At 33.7% G+C, this 9,263-nt stretch overlaps 1 pseudogene; it reads right to left on the reverse strand.

Moving 5' to 3' along the window:
- Positions 1-5,420, reverse strand: part of LOC107665747 (macrophage mannose receptor 1-like) — a 19,032-nt pseudogene extending 13,612 nt beyond the window's left edge.
- Positions 5,421-9,263: the final 3,843 nt, after the last annotated feature.

A 9,263-nucleotide genomic window follows, 5' to 3' on the forward strand; every position in this document is an offset into this window, starting at 1 on the left:
CCCTTACGAAAAATAAGTTTATTCAAGTGTGCTATTAGTATACTTATTTTAAACAAAAAAATAGGAAGGTATACTTTGTCTACTTTTTATATACTTTCAGTCTACGTGCTATGTACTTCTCAGAAATATACTTAAAATGACATTTAAGTATACTTGACTAGAAAAAGTCTAAATATATTTGAGCTATACTTGTGCTCCGAGAATCTGTGTTTTCATTGTTATATGGTAGGGGCCGCTATTACACATCTTCTGTACAGAATTTCCAAAAAATGCTTCCACATGTACAGTGTGTTCCAAACGGGATATATCGCCCTCTGAAGGGCACTGCGGAGTGAAAACAATCATGGCCACCATATTGAAGGGTCGTTCCAAACCGAAGTGGTCAAAACTGGCCACTTCAAAGTGTGGGCACGTGATGATGACACAGAAGGGCACTTCAAGAAACAGTTCCCCTACACCCTTCGAAGTTCTCACTCCGGAGTTGTTTGGTCCCCTACACCCTTCAACCCTTCGAAGCTCTCACTCCGGAGGGTAAACCCTTTGAAGGGATTAGGGCATATTTGGTTGTTTATTTCTTTATTTTTTTATTTATAAAACTTACCCACATTCAAGTATTTATAAAAAAAGAATGCATGAAGCTAGAATAAAAGGTTTTTGTTTACAAGCAGATACCCTGTTCTTTTGATGTTTGTATGTTCAGATATTCATATAACAAAATATATACAAATTAATACCTAAATAGGGACATAGTAGTATACTTAAAGTATGATGTAAAGTTCACTTAAAGAAAACTTACGAGTATACTTGCAGTATAAAACTACTAATCTAGTAGTTTACTGAGACTATACTTCAAAGTGTCCTAAAATGCTACAACTATTTAATTAGTAAACTATCAGTATACCTTTAAGTTCACTTTTAGTATAGATGCAGTATAAATTAAAAACCCAGACGACATTAAAAAAAACATTTGGAAACAACACACTCAATCATTTCTCATATTGTTGTGCCGATGCCGTTCATAGTAATACTAATACTGATATTTTCATTCACATGTACAATAAATAATTTTTGTACTGTTTTGCAATGCAGCTTGATGTCCGATCTAAAGTTGCAGAAAAACACATTAAACTCTTGAACTTTCCTTCGACTCAAAGCTTTGTCTTTGGTCTAGGCTAATCAGAGGCCATTTTCATGACATTCTGTGCATATTTGACTAAAGGTCCTGGTGAACCTGACTCAAATGTCTAATAACCAGGTAATTCATATGAGAGACACTGCTTGCGTTATTCTCATTTGTAGCTCATCTTTTAATGATAGGTGGCAGTATTTTGAATAATGTGTCTATATGAGTGACTCCTCAAAGAGAAACGGCTCAGATTTCAGTCAACAAAGTGCTCCACACTGACAGCTAAAGGACGGTGTGCTTTATAGCTGCACATCCATGCCAGCCACCATATTTTAGTGCATTGATTGGATGTTGGTGTATCTGCTTGATGTGACAAACAAATCCACCAATGCTGGACTCTCAACACAAATATAAAACATTTCTCATTACTAATACAATCATCAATATCAATGAAAAAAAATAATAATAATAATAGGAGCTCCACTTCTGGTCAGCTCACACAATACTTTATTGACATGTAGACAAGATTAGGGAAAATAAAAGCCTGAATCAAAATAAAGCATATTTAAAACAATACAAATAAAATAAACTGCACACTGCAAAAAAAAAAAAAAGTTTTTCTTATGTTTTTGTTTTGTTTTCCATTACAAATATGTTAAAATTCTTAAATCAAGATGCATTCATTTTAGAGGTAAAATTACATATAATATTATGTGTTGTTTTCAGGAATAATATATATATATATATATATATATATATACATATATATATACAGTGGGTACGGAAAGTATTCATTTATATTTCTGAGCTCATTGATGGATTTTTAATCTTTTTTTTTTAAGAACACTTAATATCTTAAGTCATTTTACTTCTGAAGTAAATGTATCTTGATTTAAGAATGTTTAGGTTTTTGTACCAGAAAACAAGACAAAACACTAAGAAAATAATGTTTGCAGTGTACGAATCTGAAATGAAACAATTGTAGTGTAATTCACACTCATTCAAACAATCACATGTGCCACCTATTGTAAAAATCTGTAAAACATGTATTTAATTAATTTGCTCTGATGTCAGTCAACTACAATTAATGAACTTTTTAACCTTTTTTAACCTTCACTCTAAACATTACATATTATACACTACGAATCTGAAGTACACTATTGAAGTTTGTCACTGGTAATATTAAATCAGTCGTTACTCTCAGAGTTCTTTGTCTGTGCCTGTCGAACCGTTCGTATGTTTTTGCAACACCATTCCGTTCGGCTGCTGCCGCCACGATATCTTCACATCCGCTGCTATTCCCTGCTCTCGCAGTTTCTGCTGGACCTGAGGATTACAACCGTTAAATTCATTTATATGATGAGTCTCTGATGGCATCTGCATTACACATCTTCTGTTCGGAGACCCGAGCCTCTTTATAGCTCAACAATATTCTTACCATATATGAATTATCAGGATGCTTACTGACTTAAGTTATTAAATTTATTTGTATAAGTGTTCTGCCAGGTAGCGTAAAATGTGCTTCATGAAGTAACACGAATGCCCAGCTAAACAACATGTTCTAAGAATGTTTTATATGTTCCTATTAACTTATGAAAACAATATCTGAATGTTCTCATAACTTTTTTCTTGGTCAGAAGATTTTTTTGGGGGGGGAGGGCTGTATTTCATATGTTTTAAATAGGGCTGTCAAGTGATTGTTTAAAAAAAAAAAATCTAATTAATTAAATAATGTGCCAATTAATTAATCAAAATAATCTCAAATTAATAAGATTAATTAATTAACATGCACATCATGTGCCAATTAATTAATCAAAATAATCTCAAATTAATAAGATTAATTAATTAACATGCACATCATGTGCCAATTAATTAAAGATAAAGTTGTTATTAAAGATAATAGTTATTTTGTTAATTAAAAAAGAACACTGCATAGACATTACAAAAAGTAGCTTTACAAGGAAATATAAATAGCTTTAGAAATAAATATTTTAATTCAATATACAAAAATACAAATAAATAGGCTAGTGAAATATAACATTATTTTTTAAAAAGAAACTATACTCTAAATATAAAACTAAAAGCGCCAGTAGGTGGTGACAAATCCCACAAGTCTTAATAAGTGAAAGATTCAGTCATTCATTCAATCGATTCATTCAAATGGCTGAATAATTCAGAAACGAAGCAAGTGAGTGCCTTTATGAATGGCTCACTGAATCATTGATTCAGTCGATTTGTTTAAAAACGTGGATTCTGTGGGTTGATCAGAGATGCACAACAGTTCTACTTATTTTGTTGCCGAAATTACTGACAATGTGTCTAAAATTTAAATATTCACACCTTATCTTCATTTTTACTGTAGGTAAAAACTTTGAAGTAACCTATTTTTGTCTTTCTAAATGCCAGTGATGATTCTGAAAGAAAACACGCAGTGTTTGTTATAGTAACACGTGCAACTTTCATACGCATCTGACAACTTAATGCTGTTGAACTGAATTTACGGAGAAAACTATTTGCTAAAATAACCACAACATTAACAGCAATGCTAAACAACAAGCGTGTAGTAGTGAAAAAGTTACTACCACACGCTTGTAGTTTAGCGTTGCTGTTAATGTTGTGGTTATTTTAGCAAATAGTTTTCTCCGTAAATTCAGTTCAACAGCATTAAGTTGAAGAGGGTAAACTATCTCTCGACTGAATCTGCACATGAATTTCAGGTGTTCTTTGCTCCGTCCAAGCAATAAATGCACGTCTTTGAATGAGCGCTGTAGCATATTCTTCAACCGCTCAGGTAATGTCAGTACGATCCATTTCAGGGGCTGCCAAAATTACATTTTTAAAATCAGTCAGAGCTATATAAATACATATTAATATTTACAAGTAAATCTCCATATTATGCATAGGCTAGCCTACTTTCTATCTGACCCCCCCTACATCTAGTTTTGACGTCCATCAGGGGGGATCAAGCCTTCTTTAGGGAGGTCAGACACCCCAAACACCCCCGTAATTTGCACCCTGATTATAAGTGGACCTCAGAGAACAGTACAAAATAAAAAACATAGGCAGTTCATGACCCCTTTAAAAAAACGTATCTAAATGATACTAAAATAACACCGCACTGAATCAAGTTTAGATTACACCAATGAAAGTATTTTTTATGGTCAAAGCATAAAAAAAATTAGTTGGAAAAAATTGGTTAATTTAGAATAATTAAAAAAAATCTACAGAACTGTGTAACAGGGTTAGCAAGGCAAGAAAGATGGCTGTAGTATGTAGCTCACCTTATTCAACACAGTGGTTGTAATGGCTGGATCATTGACATTATCTCCTGCTTTCACCTCCAGTCTTAATATCTGATGCTTCACCCGTACTGTGGAAAGAAAATATGTGGGGAAAAATGCAAATACAGATGATTACTATCACTTTGAACACAAGATGGCTGCACAGTGAATGTTTTGACATATGAAGAGGGCTCAGTGATTTATATTGAAAATTTGTGAAGATTACATTAATTTCAGGGTTGATGAATAATGAACGTTAATTCAGATGTTCAAATGTGCAATGTGAATATTCTGTTTAAACTTTGGCAGGTAAAAATGCACCATTTTTATTTGTGCACAAGTTCATATTGCATAAGTTCATGATTCACTTGCAGCATCACTCCAAATTTCAGATGTCTCTGCAAGTTTTTTTTTTTCCAGAATGTTTCTGTATGAATATGTTTACTGTATGTATTGTATATACATTACTTAATCGTTTAAACTTTTTGTCTAATATAGTTATTACATCAAAGCCTTTGAATTTGATGCTGAATTTTGAATTCTGAAAAAAAAAAAGTCTTTCAGATTAAATATTTTAATGGGATTTATTAGTTATTGAATATCATTAAATGTATCTGATTTCATTTTAAATGAGGATTTTATGGCTTGAAAATACGTGAAACTAGACAATAAAGCAACAACAAAAAATAAAATGATTTAAATAACACCATACTTGTCTGACATAAGAAGTAATACAGTCTTGAGCAGCTTTCATCAGCAATCTGACCATCGTAATCTAAAGCAGCACACGAGTCTCGACCAAACGAGTTATCCGGCTGTCCTAAGGCCCATCGCAGAGAAGAGCTTGTGTTGGTCTGATCGGACCACGTCCACGAGTCTCTGAACAGACCGATCCAGGCGCACGTGTAATCTTGAATCATCTTGGTCAGCTGTAGATTCACATCCATGTTCCTGATGGTGAACAAGTCTGTGTAGTTTTCTCTGCAGTAATTCTGAGCTTTATTCCAGGACATCACTGGATCAGTAACTAGCACCGGCTGTCCTTCTGAGAAACACCAGAATGACTATAATTTACTTTACACTCCAGCTTGTTTATGACATAAAATGCAAAAACACAGCTGTAAATGTGAAAGCAAAGCTGCTTGTTTGGATATAATCTATAGGTTATACAGGTTTTTTAAAATAAAAACTGATGCCTAGTTATTAGAATCAAATTTAATGTTTTTAAGGCAAGATGCTACAGGCAAAACCGTTTTGTGCAGTGGTCAATTTTGAGATTTTAGTCTATTTTGCTTCAAGAACATGTCTTCATTCAGACTAGTGGGACAAAAAAAAAAAACATATTTAAATGTATCTTTTATTGTACTTTATCTATTTTCATCTGTACATTCTGATTACAGTACATATTTTGTTTTCTCAAAATGAATTTGTTTCTCCACTTCAGCAGTACTTACATACAGCAAAACTTAGCAGCTTTATTCCTCTCTGAGGGCTCTACTGAGGGGTTTGTTCATTTATCATTCACAAGAGATTTTGTAACATTTTATTCCTATAAACATGGTGAAAATGTATTTTTTTTTCTGTTTATTAACAGTATTTTCTGATTTATGGAGTGATAAAAACAGAAATCCAGAATCTCCTCTGGAAAAAACCTTTAACTCTAATATGACAACAAAACTGAACAATAATTTTGAACCTGGCTTTAACCTATCTTCAGATGAATGTTCTTGAAATGTAAGCAAATTAGTGCATTTAGTTGGATAGTGCCCCATTTGCACATGAAAAAAACAACAACATGCAATTAAAACATGCAATACAAACAATAGTCTTTTTAATATTTTTTTTATCCTGTTCACCTGTAGTGTCTTGCCTTTTAAGATCACTGAGGAATAAAATGTAACCATTAAAAATATGTTAACATACTAAAATAGGTACAGGTACCATTATGTCAAAAAAAAAAAATTACCTTTATTTTAAACAAAAATGTTTAATGCAAAACAACATGTGGTGATGTCCACCAACTGTCCATTGGATTGACCCATTGGCTTCTGTTCCAATATTAAAATTGGCAGAGAAACCAATGTCAATCCATAAATAATACAATTGGTACAGAAACCAATATACCAATCCAAAAATACTCAAATTGGTGCAGAAATCTATATGTCAGTCTATAAATAAATCTATAAAACATTATTTACCTATTTTGTAGTTTTTTGACTAAAACACGTAAGTTACTGTGAAATGCCATGTGGCGATGTCCACAAGCTCTTTTTGTTTCTTTATTTTTTTAATTTATTGATTGATTGAATTGATGGCTCTACTGATATCAACTTACAGAGCAAATATATTTTTTCTGTAGAATTCAGGAATGACTGATGTTGTGTCTTACCACCACTTTGGCAAAAAACTGTACACATCAAATTGCAGGCTTCATCCCACCAGTATCCACTCGTCCTTAGATTTACACAGTATTGTTTTCCATTCAAATTGTTCGGCTGCTCAGAATCCCAATGTAAGAAAGTCACGATTTCATCTTGATAAGACCAGCGCCAGGTGTTCACATCGTCATACAGTCCGATCCAGATGTAAAATTGTAGTTTCTCTATCAACTCGGTCAGTTCGCTCCACTCTTCGTCGGTCTGGACAGTAGCCAGGTCAATGTAGTTCTGTCGACAGTAATCTTGAGCCTCGTCCCACGTTTTATACTCTTTGATCAGAATATACTCACGTGAGCCGCACAGAACGACTGACAGAAACCCTGTTTGGAAAAATGGAGTGGGGTTCATACAAAATTAGTACAAAAAGTGTATTTTTAGCATTACAGTACAGTAATTTAGCATTCAGATAGTCAATAAAAAATTACTGACTAACTGAGTTTAAGGTTAAAAAAATACTGACAAACAATCACATTCGTCCACAAAAATACACTCACCTGAGAGCAAAAAGAGATGAATCAATCTTTGCTCCATTGCTGCTGAGATTAGCTTGGGTTAGTGAGGTCTTATCCATAGACTAGCTAAAAATGAATGGACCCTGTATTAAAATATTGTTTTGAGCTGGGGTAAACACACACCCATGTTGATTTGCGTACTGAAATCAGCATAGTTTTTATTCTGTGACAACAACAGCATTAGGGCTTCATGGTGTGAAGATTTGCTCAGCTAATGTTGCACATCAAATGTGTTTACACAAATATAGAAAGATTCAATCTAGAGAAAAGGAAGTTGTTTGCATGGGAAACCATGACATATTTGGCTTTTGTAGGTGAAAAGCTGCATGTATGAATTGGTTTAAGATGAAGTTACAGATTTAAAGATCCTGTAGCATAAGAAAGCCATTTAATGAATTTGAATAAGCCGTTTCTGTGCGTTATTGAAGTAAGAAGGTTGTTCTAGTATGTGTGGCAGTAAAAGCGTGTTATTACCTGCATCTGTTGCCAAGAAGAGCTCTAAATGACAGCTATTCAGAAAGGCCATTCTATTTGAATGCAAGTCAATGGAGGTGAAACTTCAGTATGCGAAATAAACTGCACTGTGAGAAAGTAGGATTGATTTTATAGCACCACCCATTCATTTCCAAACTATCCACAAACAGTTATTCGTGACAGTCATAAAACACTGAAAGTGACTCATCAAAATCAAGGCCATTACGTTCTTCACCTTCTTCGGTGACACTTATCCTCTGAAGACCAAATGATCAAGCTGCTTTAAAACGGTTTAGTATTTAGTAGAGCAACTATTTCAAGCAACAGTTACTCACAAAACTTTCTGCGTTCTTATAACACTGAGAATAAAACCTCAGCTCCATCACTGACCAGATCAAAAATGTACATTGTAGTAGACAGAGATGCGCATTGTGTGGAAAACTAGTCAAGAGCAGGTGTAAACAAATACACACTAAATACACTTCAACTTTGGTCAACTTTCAGCTGTTTTGCATTTTGCATGTGAAAGCAGCATCATTAAGGGTTAATGGGGCCATAGCTATTCATCATTTGCTGAACTAATGATGCACAACAAATGCATTTACACAAATACAGACGACTTACGGCAGAGGACGAATGGAAACATTTGCACGGGATTGCATTTGTTCAGGAAAGGCTTTTGAGTGTTCAACCTCCGTATGAATCAGTGTAAGAGATTTAATTTTTCTCATGGCCAGACTCAAAAGCAAGAGTTTCAAATATTAAAAATTGAAGCGACACCGAAGACTGTGACATGTAAAATCTGAATTGTGATTGGTACAGAGAGCCACGAATATGCAAGCACATCATTATACTATGAGGAGTAGGCCTAATCTGTTCACTGCTCTGGCTGCTAAACGAGAACACAAAATGACAGAAAATCAAAAAAAATGTGTGATGCATGAGAAATTCTCCACAAAACACTGCAGAAAAATCAACATAACTCACATTTATATAGAATTTTCATGTTACACACTACAGAATGTTCTGCTAATGACTAATGGAAATTATTATGAAAGTCAGTGTAATTTCAAGATTATCTGTCAGGTAAACTTAAAATATCGCGGGTGTCTAATTCGGTTGTTCTTATATTTTCAAAGAAATATGTAAATTCATGACCAGTCATTTATATTTAGCTTATTAATTAACATTTATTAATTTAGAAGACACTTTGATCCAAAGTCAATGAATTAATGTCAATGAACCTGATGTCACAAACTTGGTTGTTAACCACACGCATGACGAAGTAGATGACAGTTCTAAAAGTCTTTAATAAAGCCACAGAATAGCAAACAAAGAAACACAATCATACACTGACGAGATTGGATAAACACTGGGGAGAAACACACGGTTTAAATGAGAATGAGGACTGACGAGATAATTACCATAGACA

This window comes from Sinocyclocheilus anshuiensis, unplaced genomic scaffold, assembly GCF_001515605.1.
Source record: "Sinocyclocheilus anshuiensis isolate Anshui unplaced genomic scaffold, SAMN03320099.WGS_v1.1 scaffold1000, whole genome shotgun sequence".
Lineage (NCBI taxonomy): Eukaryota > Metazoa > Chordata > Actinopteri > Cypriniformes > Cyprinidae > Sinocyclocheilus > Sinocyclocheilus anshuiensis.